Genomic DNA, 16,072 nt, shown 5'->3' on the forward strand with positions numbered 1-16,072 from the left:
ATGGGTGGATGGACAGTTGGATAGATGGATGGATGGATGGATGGATGGATGGATAGATGGATGGGTGAGTGGGTGGGTGGATGGATGGGTGGATGGGTGGATGGACAGCTGGATAGATGGATGGATGGATGGATGGATGGATGGATGGATGGGAGTGTGGGTGGGTGGATGCGTGGATGGGTGGATGGAAGGATGAATGTGTGGGTGAGTAGATGGATGGATGGGTGAGTGGATGGATGTGTAGATGGATGGATGGGTGAGTGGGTGTGTGGATGGATGGGTGGATGGGTGGATGGACAGATGGATAGATGGATGGATGGATGGATGGATGGATGGATGGATGGATGGATAGACCGGTGGGTGGGTGGATGGGTGGATGGGTAGGTGGATGGGTGGATGAGTGGGTGGGTGGATAGAAGGATGAATGGGTGGGTGGGTAGATGGATGGATGGGTGAGTGGATGGATGGGTAGATGCATGGATGGGTGGATGGGTGGATGGGCAGATGGATAGATGGATGGATGGATGGATGGATGGATGGATGGATGCATGGATTGATGCATGGATGGATGGATGGATGCATGGATGCATGGATGGATAGATGGGTGGATGGGTGGATGGATGGATGGATGGGCTGAAGTTCAAGTCCGTCAGGGTGGCTACAAGTTTCAATTTACCCTGCCTCAGGCCTCATGTATATAACTCTCTCTTGGTTGAGGTATGAGCTCTAACCCTGAACAGTATCACTGGGGCCTGAATATATCCATGTCTATATGGGATTCATCTTATTTTAAACCTCAGCCTCCAGGGCTGGACGTGGGGGCACACACACTTGTAATTTAGCACCTGGGAGACAAAGCAGGAAGGTCAGGAGTTCAAGGTCATCATCTCTGACTACAGAGTGGATTCCCAGACAGCCTGGTTTTCATGAGACTCTCTCTCAAAAGAAAACCAAATCTCCATCTCCACTTCTAAGGATTACAGTTAAAAACAAAACAAAAAACAAAAAACAAAAAACAAACCCCAGCTTGGGTAGGAAGTTATGGGATCGAGGGTGCTCAGGGTTTCATGAAGTCACTTCAAGAAGGTCCTTGGGTAGCCAGGCGGTGCTGGCGCACGCCTGTGATCCCAGCACTCTGGGAGGCAGAGGCAGGCAGATTTCTGAGTTTGAGGCACCTGCTCCTAAAGGAGAAAGGCCCTTTAGCCCAGAGTCACTGTCCACCTTCCCTGACTAGAGTCCCTGATCCCTTCCCCCACACACAGACAGAGGAGGCCCACCCCCCTCTTCTGATGGGAACAGCACCACCAGGGCCAGCTGCAGTGTAGGTCCAAAAAAAAAAAAATCAAACGTGTTACAGTCCCCCAGGGCTGAAGCCAATTCTGCGACTACCTTTCTTGACCCGTGTGCCCTACGATTAATATTTCCCAAAGCCAGTAAGCCTAAAAGAATTTGCTGGGGAGAAGACAATACAGAAGGCCTCACCAGCCCTGCATATGCACAGGGTTCTTCTGCATGTCAACATGTGAGCTCCTCAGACAGAAATACTGTCCCACCTGACCTGTCGCAGACTGCAGTGTTCTACAAGAGAAGGTACAGGGCACCCACAAGTTCATCCAGCCCTGGGCATGGTGGCAGGGAGGCCTGCCTCCCCATTTGTTAACTCCCTCTTGGCCACATCTGTATTCCAGAAGTGTTACCTGAGACTGTCACTTTCCCCATGGCTGAAGGCATGGTTCAGTGAGCATCCTCAGGCTAGAATAATCCCTTTTTGGTAGGATGTGAACAACCATGACTCGGGGATAACCAGCGCATGGGGTGGAGGGTAACACTTGTTCTATGCCCAATTTTGGTGTAACTATGGAAACCCCAGCTCTCCCAAAGATGGGCCTTCTCATCTGAGCGCTACACAGAGGGTACTGGCTGCTTCTGCACTGATTCCTACTCTACTTGCTGAGCTGTCATCACGGCCCACAGCCCACTCCTGGGTACCACACAGTGTTATAGGACCATCCTGGCAGGAAACCAGAGATCTAGATAAAACAAGCAGAGAATGTTGAAACCTAGGCACCTAACCCTAGCATAACTACAGCTCTCCTTTTGCTCAGAGCACCTAGCCCTAGTTGTTTCAGTGCTTGAGGAATTGGACTGTCTAGTAATTATCTGCTGCTTCCTTGAAACTGTGGCCCCAGAGCATACTAAAGGTTCATCACTCCTCCTAGCCATGGAGATCCAGTAATGGGGCCCGGGGAAGGAGGAATAAGATTGCAACCAGGGAGTCGGGTATCAGAGAGAGCCTCCTGGATCTTCTATGGGAAGCTGACTTCCCATTTGCTTCAAAGTACCATACACCCAACACAGCAGGCTGAGAACCTCTGCCCAGCCTTTCCAGAAGCCTGGCTGAGGTTTATGGCCTTGCCCAGAATGCCAGAGTGCTCAAAGGAGTGCAGAGTCAGCTTTATGCATGCCCACCCGCAGTTAGCGCTGGGATGTATGGAGCCCATAAGCTGGCCAGGCACCCCCAGTGTCACCATAGAAACATATGGTGTCCCTAACTCACCCAGGTGCACTAGGCTGCACTCCCTCCCAAATTACAGCCTTCACCAAGTCCCCTTGCTGAGCTATCCAAGGAGGCTGCTGCGAGTTTATACCTGGGGTGCAGGATGCTTTTACAGTGAACCTCTTGGCTGCAAAACATTTCTTTTCCAAAAGATGCTGCCAGGAAGCTGGGAGAAAAGAAAAGCTTGTGCAAAGGCGCACTCAGCCTTTGTTTTTCTTTGAAGAATGCACACAGGCCAGAAGGCAAGAGAGCAGGGCTGAGCTCTGGGGGTGTGGCCCGCCTGGGGCCAGCCATGCCCCAGGGAGAGGTGAGTTTGATAATGGATAAGCTGTTAAGAGCCTAGCAGAGCTTCACCTCAGCTAGGAGAGAGCAACCTCAGAACTGGGAGCAGGATTCATTAGCACCCTGCTGCTGACCCTTCCCTGTTTCTTCCTGCCTCCCAGCCACAGATGACATTTCACGGGGAGAGAAGAGCTGCCTAGGCATGAGGCTCAGCACGAGAAAACCATTAAAAAGAACACCTTGTGCGAAGTCAAAATGCAAGTCCAATGGTGAGTTGCCTGAGAAATCTTGGAAAGTGAAATCTGTGAGTCAGAAGGGCAGGGTCCTCCTCTTCCACAGCTGTGGCTACAAGAGAAAGCCTGGAACCTAGGACAGATTTGTTGAACAAAGGAACAGATGAAATCCCAGCAGACCTAGACCTGGGGTGCCCATCTGGCTTTGTTAAAGGCCTGTCATCCAGACTGACACTTTTCAAAGAGACAATAAGAATCAGCAGCGGGTATCTAGAAGCTAAGCTCTTGGCTACTTTCTAAAAGCAATCACGATGAAGGGGGTATGGGGGCAGTCTTAGGAGCCTGAGGACAACAGACACTATCTATTATAAAACCCAGGACTCTGTTAGACAATCTGCACACACCCTCCCCACACATGGAGCACACCAAATCTACCCAAGACAGCGCCTGGAAGCAGCACGGGAACAGAATCCCCTTCTTAGTGATGACCCTAAGTGACTCGCCTAGGAGGAACAGCATCCTAGGCAGAGAAGGGGGCTGTTCCCCTGCTGCCCAGCAGTCTGTGCAGTCTGATCCCTGGTCCGTTCTCCTACCCCTGTATACAGGTACGAACTGTGCTCCTATATAGTTCCATCCCTGGGTACACACCCCTGAATGTGGCCTGGCCAGTCGTGTCACAAAGAAACATAACCTCTCTCCCACCATAGAACAGCGTCTTTACCATAGTAGATAGCAGAGTCTTCCCTTTCCCAGCAGTAGCTGGATTTTGTGTTGGGAGCATCCAGAGCCCAGATCTCAGTGCCACTTAACAGATTTCAACTGAAAGACTACTAGCTTCCTTCATAGTGAGAAAGCATATTGTAGGGGACCACCTGAGAGCCAGAGTCAACCGCCGCACATGCGAGCTAGGCTCCCCAGGACCCTCCAGGATCTGAAGAGTGACCAGTGGACTGCCACCGTGTTAAAGCTTTGGCATGGGCACAGGCAGCCGAGCTCAGAAGACAGAGCTAACACACAGCACAGAGAGGTGGACAGCAGTTACCTGAACCCATTGAGTCTTGGAGCCGGCTATTCTGCTGCTTAGAAAACTGACACAAAAGCCATTCAGCTAGTTTGCGCAGCCACTGAGAGGAATGGGGTCATGCTGCTGTGGAAATATGGCTGAAGAGGGAGTGAATGAGTCAGTCGACCTGTGGAAGGAGAAAGTCGAACAGGGCAACGGCCAGATGCCAGCTTACCATAAAAATATCTGGAAAGTGTCACAGAGATGGCTCAGTGGGCAACAGTACTCACTCCCAAGCCTATAAACCCTAAGTTTCATCCCAGGACTCACATGGTATGAGACACTGACTCCCACCAAATTGCCCTATGAACCTCATACATTCACCCTCTGACATGTATGTACACCATCAATAAACAAACATGAAAAAATACCTTTTCATCTGGAAAGAATACAAACCAAAGGATGAATGACCATCATCCCTGAAGGGCAGAAGTGGGGGAGATTTTCCATTTCTATAATATATGCAATTCTGAATGTCTGTTTTATGTCTACAACAATAGACAGAGGAGGAGGAAGAAGCAGAGGCCGTTGCTGTCTTAGAAAGTTCGTTTTGGTGTCTGCTCTAAGCTTGTGTCTGCTGAAACATCCTTTCTCATTCCCCAGCCTCTGCTTCCCAGTGCTGTCATCCCAAACCCAAACAGCTCTGCTCTGGGGAGCACTTGAGGCACCTGGGAGTAAGGACCCCACCCTCCTGGCCAGCAGACTCCTTCTCCATGCAAACAACACTTGTCTCCACCAATCTCCAAGCTTGCCAACCCCCACCCCTGCAAGCACACAGAACCCCTTTCCTGAATCTACCCAAACCCCAGCCCTTCACCACAGTCCTCCCTTGATGGACTGCCTTGTATTATTCTGCCCCTCCCAGCCTGGCACTTCCCCCTCCCCCATTCCCAACTATCCTCTGCAGCAAACCAGTGAGACCCAGTGACAATCTACTGTCTATTTAGTGACTCATGTCACGGTTTATGTTGTAAGTGCTCTGCCTTGTTAACCAGGAGTTCCATGTGCTGCATGCATGCATGCATACATACATACATAATAGCCACACAAGTCCACAGGCTGGCTGCAGACTTAATTGCCTTTCTGAGAGACCAAAGGGCTCTTCCTCACTCGGGTCCGTGCAATCTCCATGTCCAATTTTTAAACAAAGCTGTTAAGATTCTCCCAGGATTAAGAGAAGTGGAAAATTGCAAGCCCAGACCCCAACCTCATTTTCTCTAAAACAAAACATGTCACTCTGAGTGCGTACATACCCGAAAAAACGCACTCCACTCAAACCCAGCCAGACACCCTGCTGCTCAGAGCACTCCTCCCATAGGCTGCAGCCCCAGTGGAGGCTAGAGGGTTGCTGAGACAAGATCTGCTCATCAGTCCCTGGCACCTCCACCCTCAGGCTGGTTGAAGTGTTTGGGCACACCACTCCATGGTAGCTCACCAGAGCACAGGGAGCAGGCAGAGTTCCCAGTACTATGCCTGTTAAAGAGAGGCACAGGTAAACACTGATCCACTGAGAGGCCACAGCTGGGCTTCTCAGCGGAGTCCCAGAACACCACCACCATGTTCCTGTCTGTACAGACTCACATGGGCACAGTGAGGCATGCACAAACACACTAACACACATGTGCATCATCAGACCCTGTTACACGTGAACTCTGGGCTTACCTCTGACCAAGATCGCTCCCCATGCACCACTCCTCTGGAGGCTCTGACCTCGAACCAACAATAATACTCCCATCATATTTCCTGAGCTGTGGTTCTGGGAGTGTTCTTCTATTCCTGCTTTCTTAAATTTGTTCTTCTCATAGTGTTCCAGATTTTATATGTGTTCTGTGTCAGGAAGTGCTCAGATTTTGCATTTTCTTTGACCAATGAACCCATTTCTCCCATCATAACTTTTATGTCTGAGATTCTCTCTTCCACCTTGTATTTGGTAGGTGATGCTTGCCTCTGTGGTTCCTGTTTCTCTTCCCTAGGTTTTGCAACTCCAGGACTCCATCAGTTCGTGCTTTCCTTTAGGAATGTACGAATTTCCTTCTTAATAACCCCTATCATCTTTATAAGCTAGGGTTTAAGGTCATTTTCCTGACTTTAACACCAGCTTCAGTAGTGTTAAGTTGTTCAGGGCTTGCTGGAGGATAGCTGGGTTCTGGTGTTGCCATATTGCTCTGGCACTTGTTGGTTTGGTTCTTACACTGGGCTGCAGACATATTATCATCTCTAGTGTTGATTAGATCTTCCTCATCCTGACAGCCCTCGTTGGGAAGAACACAGAGTGTTAGGCCTGCCAGGGAAGTTCATGGAATGGCACACTGTTTACCTTGTCTGGTTGTACCTCAAATAGACCTGAATATTTCTAGGGTCTCATATTCCTCATCAGGAAAGCAGGCAGAGCTGTGTTCCTGGTGATGCACTCAAATGACAAATTGTAGCTCATCTCTGCTGGCTGAGAAGTGGAATGGTATGACCTGGATACCCCAGGGGCTCCAGGAGGCCTCCTTAGGATGGAAGGCAATGGAGTTAGGGGGATTGAATGAAGTTTAACTCTGATTTATATGCTTCAGGTAGATGTGGCAGCCAGTTCTAATTCTTAATGGAGAGATGCGTCATAGTCATGTTTATTTTGCACTGTGTCTATTTGTTTCAAGAATATTATATGGATCATTTATGACCTTAAATATGAAAGAATATCTTCCTCAAGGTAGGAAAATTTGGTAACTTATTTTCCTGCATGTATATCACTGTGTAGCTCAATTTTTCTCTGTGTTTTTATTGTGGCTGAGAGGTAAATAATTATATAGAATAAAAATGGAAAAAGAAACAAAACATGGTGGTGAGTTACTTTAATCCTGGCATTCAGAAGGCAGATGTAACAGAACTGAGTGGTTTTCAGGCCGGTCTGATTTATATAGCATGTTCCAGACCAACAAGGTTACCTTTGGAAACACTGGACCATTACTTTTTCGAAAATGGAAAATATAAATTATTTTATCTTGCTCCTAGTTTTAGTAGAAATGGCTTCTATTTCTGTCCATTTATTACCATACTGGCTACAGCTTGCCATAACCATTCGTTTTACTTTTGCAATATCTTCTCTGTTTTCTTCTGTTGTTATCCCAAAATGTTCTAAAAGAAACATATAGAACAATGGTAGGTCTTGCTTATATGTCCTGATCAGAGTCCATCACTTAAATATGACATGACAGAAAATCAGATTTAGAGGCAAGAGCCATGGAGGAATAGTCTATTGACTGGTTTCCATGCCTACTTGAACATGGTGAATGATCATTCTGATGTGTTCTTTGATTCTGTTAGTGAAAATTTTATTGAGTATCTTTGCATCAATATTTAAAAGGTAAATTAGTCTGAAGTTCTCTTTCTTTTGCTGGGTCGATGTATGGTTTTCTTTCGCTTTAACTGTGACTTCAAAAATAAATTGAGTAGTTTCCTTCTGTGCCTATTTTGTGGAATAATTTGAAGAATATAGGTATTAGGTCTTCTTTGAAGGTTTGACAGAACTCTGCACTAGACCCATCTGGTCCTGGGCTTTCTTTGGTTGGGAGGCTATTAATGAGACAATCTATTTATGTTGGGGTTATGGGTTTTTTTTAGATGTTTATTCAGATCCTGAATTAACTTTGCTCCCTGGTATCTGTGTAGTAAATCTTCCATTTCAGCCATGTTTTCTAGTATTTAGTTTGATTGTTTTAGTAAATGCTTTTGTGGTAGAATCTGATTATTATTTTAATTTCATCAGTTTTTGTTCTTATGCCTCCCTTTTCCTGTCTGATTTTTTTTTTTTTTGATTTGGGTACTGTTTCTGTGCCCTCTGATTAGTCTGGCTAAGGGTTATCTATTTTCTCAAAGAATACCCTCGAGGTTTTGTTGATTCTTTTTAGAATTCTTTTTATCTATACTTGGTTGATTTCAGCCTTGAGTTGGATTATTTCCTTCCATCTACTCCTCTTGGGTCCATTTGCTTTTTTGTACTAGAGCTTTCAGTTGTGCTGTCATGCTGCTAGTGTATGCTTCTTCCAGTTTCTTTTTGGAAGTGTTTTGATATCATGTTCCTTCATTTTCATTAAATTCTATAGAGTCTTAATTCCTTATTTCTTCCTTGACAATGGTAAAGTATTGTTCAGCTTCCATATGTTTATAGCCTTTCTGTTATTTTTGTTGCTATTGAAGACTTAGTCTGTTGTAATCTGACATAGTACAAGGGAGTATTTCAATCTTTTTTCTGTTGAAGCCTGTTTTGTAAGCAATTGTGTGGTCAATGTTTGAGAAGGTACCATGAGGTGAGAAGAAGATACATCATTTTGTTTTAGGATTAAATGTACTATAGTTAATTGTAAAATGGTTCATTTGGTTCATCATTTCTGTTAGTTTCACAGTGTCTCTGTTTAGTTTCTGTTTCAATGACATTTACAGTGATGAAAGTGGGGTGCAGAAGTTTCCCACTATTATTGTGTAGGGTTAAATGTGTGTTTTGAGCAGTAGTAAAGTTTCTTTTATGAATCTGGGTACCCTTACTTTAGGGGGAGAGATGTTCAGAATTGAGTCTTTTTCTTGGTGGATTTTCTGTTTGATGAATGCAGAGTGTCCTTTCTCATCTCCCTGGATAAATTTTTGGTTGAAAGTCTATTGGTTGTTATCTCCAGCTTGTTTCTTGGTACCATTTCCTTGAAAGATCCTTTTCCAGCCTTTTACTCTGAGGTAGCGTCAGTCTTTGTTATGAAGGAGTCTTTATGCTGTAAAATGCTAGATCATCTTGGTATATTCAGTCTGATAGCCTATGTATTTTTATTGATGAGTTGAATCCATTGTTATGTGCATGTGGTTCTCTCCTTTTGTCTTTGTTGTGAGTCGATTAATATCTTGTGTCTTGTTTTTTTTTTTTTTTGTTTTTGTTTTTGGTGTACACACCATCATTGTGTTGTGGTTTTCCTTCTAGAATTTTCTGTAGAATTGGATTGGTAGATAGATATTTTATTAATTTTGTTTTTTTCCTGGAATTCTTCAGTCTCTCTATTTATATTGATTTAATGTTTTGCTTGGTATTGTAGCTTTTGCTGGCATTTGTGTTCTCTTAGAGTATGCATGACCTGGCTCTTCTGTTGGGAACACTTTAGTTTCCCCATTTATATCTATCTATTGGAAATTTTGCTTAACATTGTACCCTTTGCTGGCACTTTTGTTCTCTTATAGTATGTATGACCTCTGACCAGGCTCTTCTGTTTAGAAGTCTTATAGGTCTTTCTTTATATGTTACTTGACCACATTTCAATTGTAGTTTTGAACATTCTCTCTTTGTTCTGTGCATTCAGTGTCAAAGGGACATGTAACATTTAAAAACAAAAACAAAAACAAAAAACATAAACCTGCTGTGTTCAATCAGGTGCGTTGCATGTCTTCCCTGTGGTGTCCCATGCATGCTGGAAAAATTCTTTTCTCTTTACCCCTAAAGAAAAATGACTCCTCAAACCAAAAACACTTGATATTATTAGCTGTTCTTATAAAGCTGGACTAGGAACTTCTTTAATATTTATGATAGCATGCTGTAAGGGCTTCACCTTTTAAAGGTATAGTGCAAGTAAACACAGTTGCTGGGTTTTTATGAGTGCAATGGCTTATCCTGTCCAGAACAGACGTTTTCAAAGCGCTCCTCCTATTTTCCACTTTTTATACTGTTTCTAGGTCATGTTATACCATGGCCTCTGAGTAGTTAGGTCTGGTGTGTATTTGTGTGATTTAAATGTCTCATTTGGGGTCAACCACTTAACATTTGCTCTCAGCAACTCGAGGTAATTAAGGAAATAGGTATACGTCTAAATAATAATAATGATGATGATGATGATGGTGATGATGATGATAGTAATGATAAGGATAATGAGAGTAGTACAAATACAAGTAATAATAATAAAAAACCAATGAGAGTAAATTAGTCTATACATTGACAGATCCCCCTGCAAAAGTTGTTTCTCTGACCTTTGGGAAAAGTAGCACTAATCTATGAACATGAACACATTGAGGAAGCAGTTTGAAAGTATGTCCAAAAAGACAGCAGTATGTCTTTTCATGATCTGTTATGTACCAGAGTGTGGGTTTAGGACCAGATTAAAGATCTAGGTATGGATTTCATCTTGTCTAATGGCCAAAATTTTAACCAGACCGTTTTGATTACTGTTATAGCAAGACTGTCATGATTGCATCTGTAGGCATATTCTACCAAGCACGTTAGAATAATAGCATATAAAATCCACTAGTGGTCAGAACATGACTTCTCTCCCATGTATAGCACCACACTTCACAGAGAATGCAAAGCAGCAGTCAGATGTCTGCCAGACTCAGTTCATTTGTCTATGGACCAAGACTGAACTGTGGTTTCTTCAACAGTAGGTTCTTACCATCTACTTCTGGTATGTAACCAAGAGAAAAAGTACTAGCTTATATTGTTTATGTAGCTTCAGGCTTCACTGAATAAAAGTACAAGGTGGGTTTCTCACTCCTGGGACTGAATTTTTTGATCACAATCATCAGTTGCTGAAACAAGCTGCAAATGTTCACTGCAGAGGGTCCTCCCTTTAACTTAAGATTCATGGTCTCCAGCTTGGATATTGAAGCCTGTGGACCGGGTGATTCCTATTGGATCCTTAAGAGCAGCCAGGGTCTCACTAACCATTGCTATCTGAGAATAATGAACTCTCAATTATTTCCACAAGTCTGCACTCAGCAAATGCATCATATATAAAGGCCACACTGATAACTGTTCCATCACTACAGCACGAGGTTTTCTTACCACTGGTCCCTTTGCATGTCTGTGCCTAGATGAGGACAGAAAGTGAATCTCTAAGCGTCCTTTTTGCAATGCTTACATTCCATTCCACATCTGTCCCAGACACACACTTTTTCTTCACTTCTCCTATTAGATCCTTCCCTATTATTCTCACCTCTCCTTGCTTGTTGGTCTAAGTGAAGACACAGATTAGGTCTTTTCATATCACAGCTGGCCCTGTACACATAGACACAACCCAATCCCCAGACTGACTTGCTGCTAGCCAGTGCAGAGTTGTAAGTGAGGTGGTACTATAAGTACAGGACTAGGCTGAGGGGCCAGGTCATTACTTGTAAATGTTCCGAGATCAAAACATGAGGAGGACACAAAGCATTCTGATCTCCAATGCTCTGCAGAGTACAAATTAATTTATGGACAGTGCATGAGGCTCCAGACATGGCTCATTCCAAAAAAAAAAAAAAAAAGAAAAAAAAACTGATTCCATATGGATCCTATTTGATCTCATCTCCCATATGTTTGCTCATAAGTTCTCTACTCAATTCCTAATTTTCTTGGGTAACCTTGGCTCTAGTAATGAATTCATATACCTACATATAGATCAAAAATTCACATGCACAAAGTCTTCTGAGAAACAAAATAAATAGAAATCCTTAAACGTAGAACTCTATAAGCATTTACCTGCTCAAGAGCCTGCCTGGATTTCCCCAGTCTTGATGCATGTACCTGGATGTCGGGTGGGGGATCAGGCAGAGAACCCATGGGGAAGTAGAGAGTGTGGAGTTCTAGGGGAATCTTAAAGTCCCTGAAAAACCCAAGACAGCAAGAGAAGGAGAACATGGAGCATTTTAACCCGTTGGGTAAGGACTTCCTACTCAACCATTAGCTCTCCTTAATTTGAACCAGAGAAAGAATAATAGTATTTATGTTGTAGACTCTGAATGTGTTTTCTGGGGAGACCTTGTGGCTACAAGTTGAAGACCTGTTGGAGATATTGGAAGATAGGAAATCTTGCCAATTTTCCTATTATTTAATCAGGTAAGTCACCCAGAAGACATCTCAAGTCCTGCTTCTTGGGATAGAGACAAAAATATACCATGACATCTAGGTAGTTTGGTTTACATAGTTAGACCTGATCGAAAGTAAAGGCAATTCTAGAGAGGAGAGGAGGAATGTGGTGATATTTTGGTGATTCTCCATCAACAAGAAAAGAACCTCTCAGGTGATTTCATTAACACACTTAAAGAGCAGTTTATCCTCCTTGCTGCTGACATTTTCCTGTTAGCATAGTAAGAGGCATTTGTAGTCTATGAGATGTCAGGTACAGTGACATTCCTGAATGACAATCATGCACTTTTTGAGGTAGAATTTCCATATAAGGCAGGCTGGCCATATGATTTTCTTGCCTCAGCTTCAGTGAGGTTTGAGTGACAGTGATGTTGATGTTCTATTTAGGCCTGAGTTACTAATATAGCATGCTCAAGTTCTGGAGAACCAAACCTCACAAATCATCAATATAGGAACCAGAGGCTAAAAGATACTTCACAGTTAGGCAAAGGGACAGGTGACCATAAAGAAATACTCATTGCTCACAAGCTGTGTTGCAATGTCTCTTAGAAAACTTACCTTTAATTGGTCAAGAGAGATTCCGAGGGAGCAGAGGGATGAAGTTCTCCACAGACTGACTGGAGCCAACTGAGGAGACAGAGATTCTAAGCTGAATGAAGTAAGTGGCATGCCTGTTGCTTTCTGTTGAATGCCTCTCCCCTCTCTGCCTTGTGAGAGCACTATGCATCTGTGACACTGCTTTCTTGATAGATGTACAAGGCTGAAAGATTGGCCACCACACTGTTCATAACAGTATGCATTCCAGGACCCTTAGCTATTTTATCCAGAGATATCTGAAAGAGAACATGATTGGACAGTGGTTGATGGAAGTCCAGGAAAAGGAGGAAGCATTGGATGCCACAGTTATCATGAACTAATGCACAAGTCCCGTTTTTTGGCGGCTCAGGGCAGTTTCTCAAGTGTACAGTAGATTAAATGGCTATACAATTGTAAACAACCATTTTTCAGTATGTGTGTCTACATGTGCCTCTCTGTCATGGGAGGTTTCTCCAAGTGTGTGTGATACATGAGTATGTACAGAGATGAGGGTCTCCATGAGTGAGAGATTATGCTTGTAGATGTGAGCATTCATACATGTGTACTTAGTTCTGTGTGGGCCTTCTCTGCCTCTATGAATACAACACAAGCAATAAATCAAAGACTTTGTTCTCAGGGGCTCTATTGCTGCCCTGAGAGCCTGTTACCAAGGCTCAAAGGGTATGTGAGCAAGGGAGAAATGTGAGAAGGCTGGGCTACACTTGTTAGGCAGGAAGGTCAATTGTGTTTGGAAGAGGGATGGAAGCTTCTCTGGATTCCTCTATGTAGGAAACCATGAAATTGTCTATCAGTTTAATCATCCATACACCCAAGAAACTGCATCACATACTGTTTTACAGGTGTGTATTGTTGTGAGCATAGGTGAAAACAGGGCTTTTCACAGAGCAGCTTACAGCATAAATAAAACAGAGATTTCTGTATAGGTCAAAGCTGTAGGCATTTTGATGGGAGAGCTCATTTAAACTTACTTCAAGTTGTACAACAATCTACCTACCCATTTGGTTCTCACTGTTTACAGCTCTGTTCCCTATCTTCTGCTTCCATCAGTATCTTTTCATACTCCTGCATCTGCTTTTGTCCCCTCTGTCTGTCTCCTGCCCTGGTCAATCCCAGTAGTTTTGACCTTTCTATTGGCTGTCAGATATTTATAATTAGCAATTAGCAGTAAGACAGTGCCAGAATATCTCTTGGATTGCCATCAGGCAATGACATTCATGTTTTGAGCAAAGTCAGCAAAATTTAAATCAGCAAAATTTAAAATCTAAAGCACAGTGATGGTTCAGAAATGACAGTGTCAAACTCCTGCCATCACTTAGCTCTTTATCAGTACAGATTTAACAATTGAAAATACAGAGATGCACCTTCATATACAGTAAGGAATGTCACCTGAACAATGGGTGGATATGTGCACACAGCATGCAAATGTGGAGGTCACAAGACAATTTCAGATGTTGCTTTATGTTACCTTCAACTTTCACGGTTGTGAGCCAGCTTATGAAGTACTAAAAACTACAGTCGGATCTTCTGAAAGAGTAGTGCATGCTCTTAATCACTAAAGCATCTATCTAACCCTCACCTAAGATACTTCACATTTGTTTGTTTGTGTGTTCGATATTGATCATAAAGGGATAAATGGTTGGAGGTCAGCAGATAATTTCAGGAAGGTGGTTTCTTTTAGATCTGTATATTGAATTTAAGAATGAAACTTAGGTTACCACACAGAAAAGCTCAACAAAGTAAGATTTGGCAAACCAACAGAAGAAAAGAGCTCAAGAAACTGAGACATATTTTTACACATTCAGGAGTCCTATAAAATACTAAACTGAAAGATAGGTTTTGGGAAGACTTTGCACACACCAATACACCCAATGTCTGCTGCCTCACCATCTGTGTGTACAAATAAGTTTTGATCAGTTGACTTAGAAGGCTTTGTTCTCCTTGTGTCTAGTCTATCCTATGGTAAGTATATTATTTATTCTTATTTTTCTACTTCAGGATTCCTTGAGCTCTGAGGAGGGGTATTTAATGGATAAATCTCATATGGAGTTGGGTGCTGCTCTTTCTCTCTTTCTGTCTCTCTGTCTCTGACTCTTTCTGTCTCTGTCTCTCTCTCTTTCTGCCTCTATCTCTTTTCTCTGTGTGTGTCTGTCTGTCTGTCGGACATTCTGTATGTATCTCAGTCTCTCTGCATACATAATGTCTGAATGTCTACCTTTGCATTTTTTCCCATCAGAGGCATGAGAAACCAGGGAAGATCCTTGAGGACATGGGCATAGGGGGAAAGTTCCTGAACATAATATATATTCAATTAATGACTTCACTGTACCTTTTAAAATGGTAAAAAATGTAAAATGTAAAAATATAAATAATGATGTATTTGGAGCTTCTAATATGTATATATTTACTTTCTTTAAAGAATTGGATGCTGAAGGCCTCCGTTCTCTCATTCAGCTTGGGAAAGAAATGCCAATGCTGCCATTACCCTTAGCAAGGCTGGATTTTTATAGACAGATTGATTTTTAGAGCAGCTGTTCAGAACAGACTGCTTCTGGAACGCATGTAGTTGCAGGCTGATTTTGAGTGCAAGGGTAATACTATAAGTAGTGACAAACACTTCAGATCCCAGAAATGTCAACAAGCAATGAAAACTTCATACTTGTCTGATTAGAAATGCAGTTGGCCCACACTACTGTCTAATATTTTGTGAATGGATATTGAGAATGGTATTTCATATTGGGGTCACAGATAACTTCTGGTTCAAAGTTCAAAGTACTCTAATGGTGGGAGAATAGGAGCCTTTCCAAGACTCCTTGTTAGAACATAGGGTAACAAATGGATAAAGACAGCAAATCTAAAATAAGAACTGTGGGAGAGTCACAGGACATAAGATGAGTAGAGCATCTGGAAAAGGATCCTTCCACTCACCATCTGCACCCTGGAGCTGGGTGGTTTCATTGCCCTCTGAGCACAGCCTGCCAGGAGAGAGCTGGGATTCCAGCAGTGATGTCACTTCTGGGTCACTTTCCCTCCAATAACAGTCCAGATAGGGACAAGGAGCTCGTTTCATGGTTGTAGAAAGACAGCAAGAAGCTGCCATGCATAAGTGAGATCGTGAACTCAACACTTCCAGTGACTCCATCATGGAACTGTAAACCTTCAAAATGTAAGAAAAGCATGTATGTTACAAATCCTATTTAAGTAATGACAATTTATCATATTAATGACATCCACTTTGTCTGAAACCGATGTAGCTGCCCTAGTTCATTTTTGTGTCTTTCACTGTCAACTTGGTACATCCTTCCAGACCCCTTTAGCCTATGTTTCTTATAGACAATGTATTATGAGAACTTTCTTTTTCATAGATCAGGAAAGCTTTATGTTTTTAAAGAATAATGTGACCACATTTAATATTCCTTGTAATGTAGTTTTAATAAGTACCATTATTTTTATTTCTTACATATTTACCTTGTTCTGTTCTGCAT

This window comes from Apodemus sylvaticus, chromosome 15 (assembly GCF_947179515.1).
Source record: "Apodemus sylvaticus chromosome 15, mApoSyl1.1, whole genome shotgun sequence".
Classification (NCBI taxonomy): Eukaryota; Metazoa; Chordata; class Mammalia; order Rodentia; family Muridae; genus Apodemus; species Apodemus sylvaticus.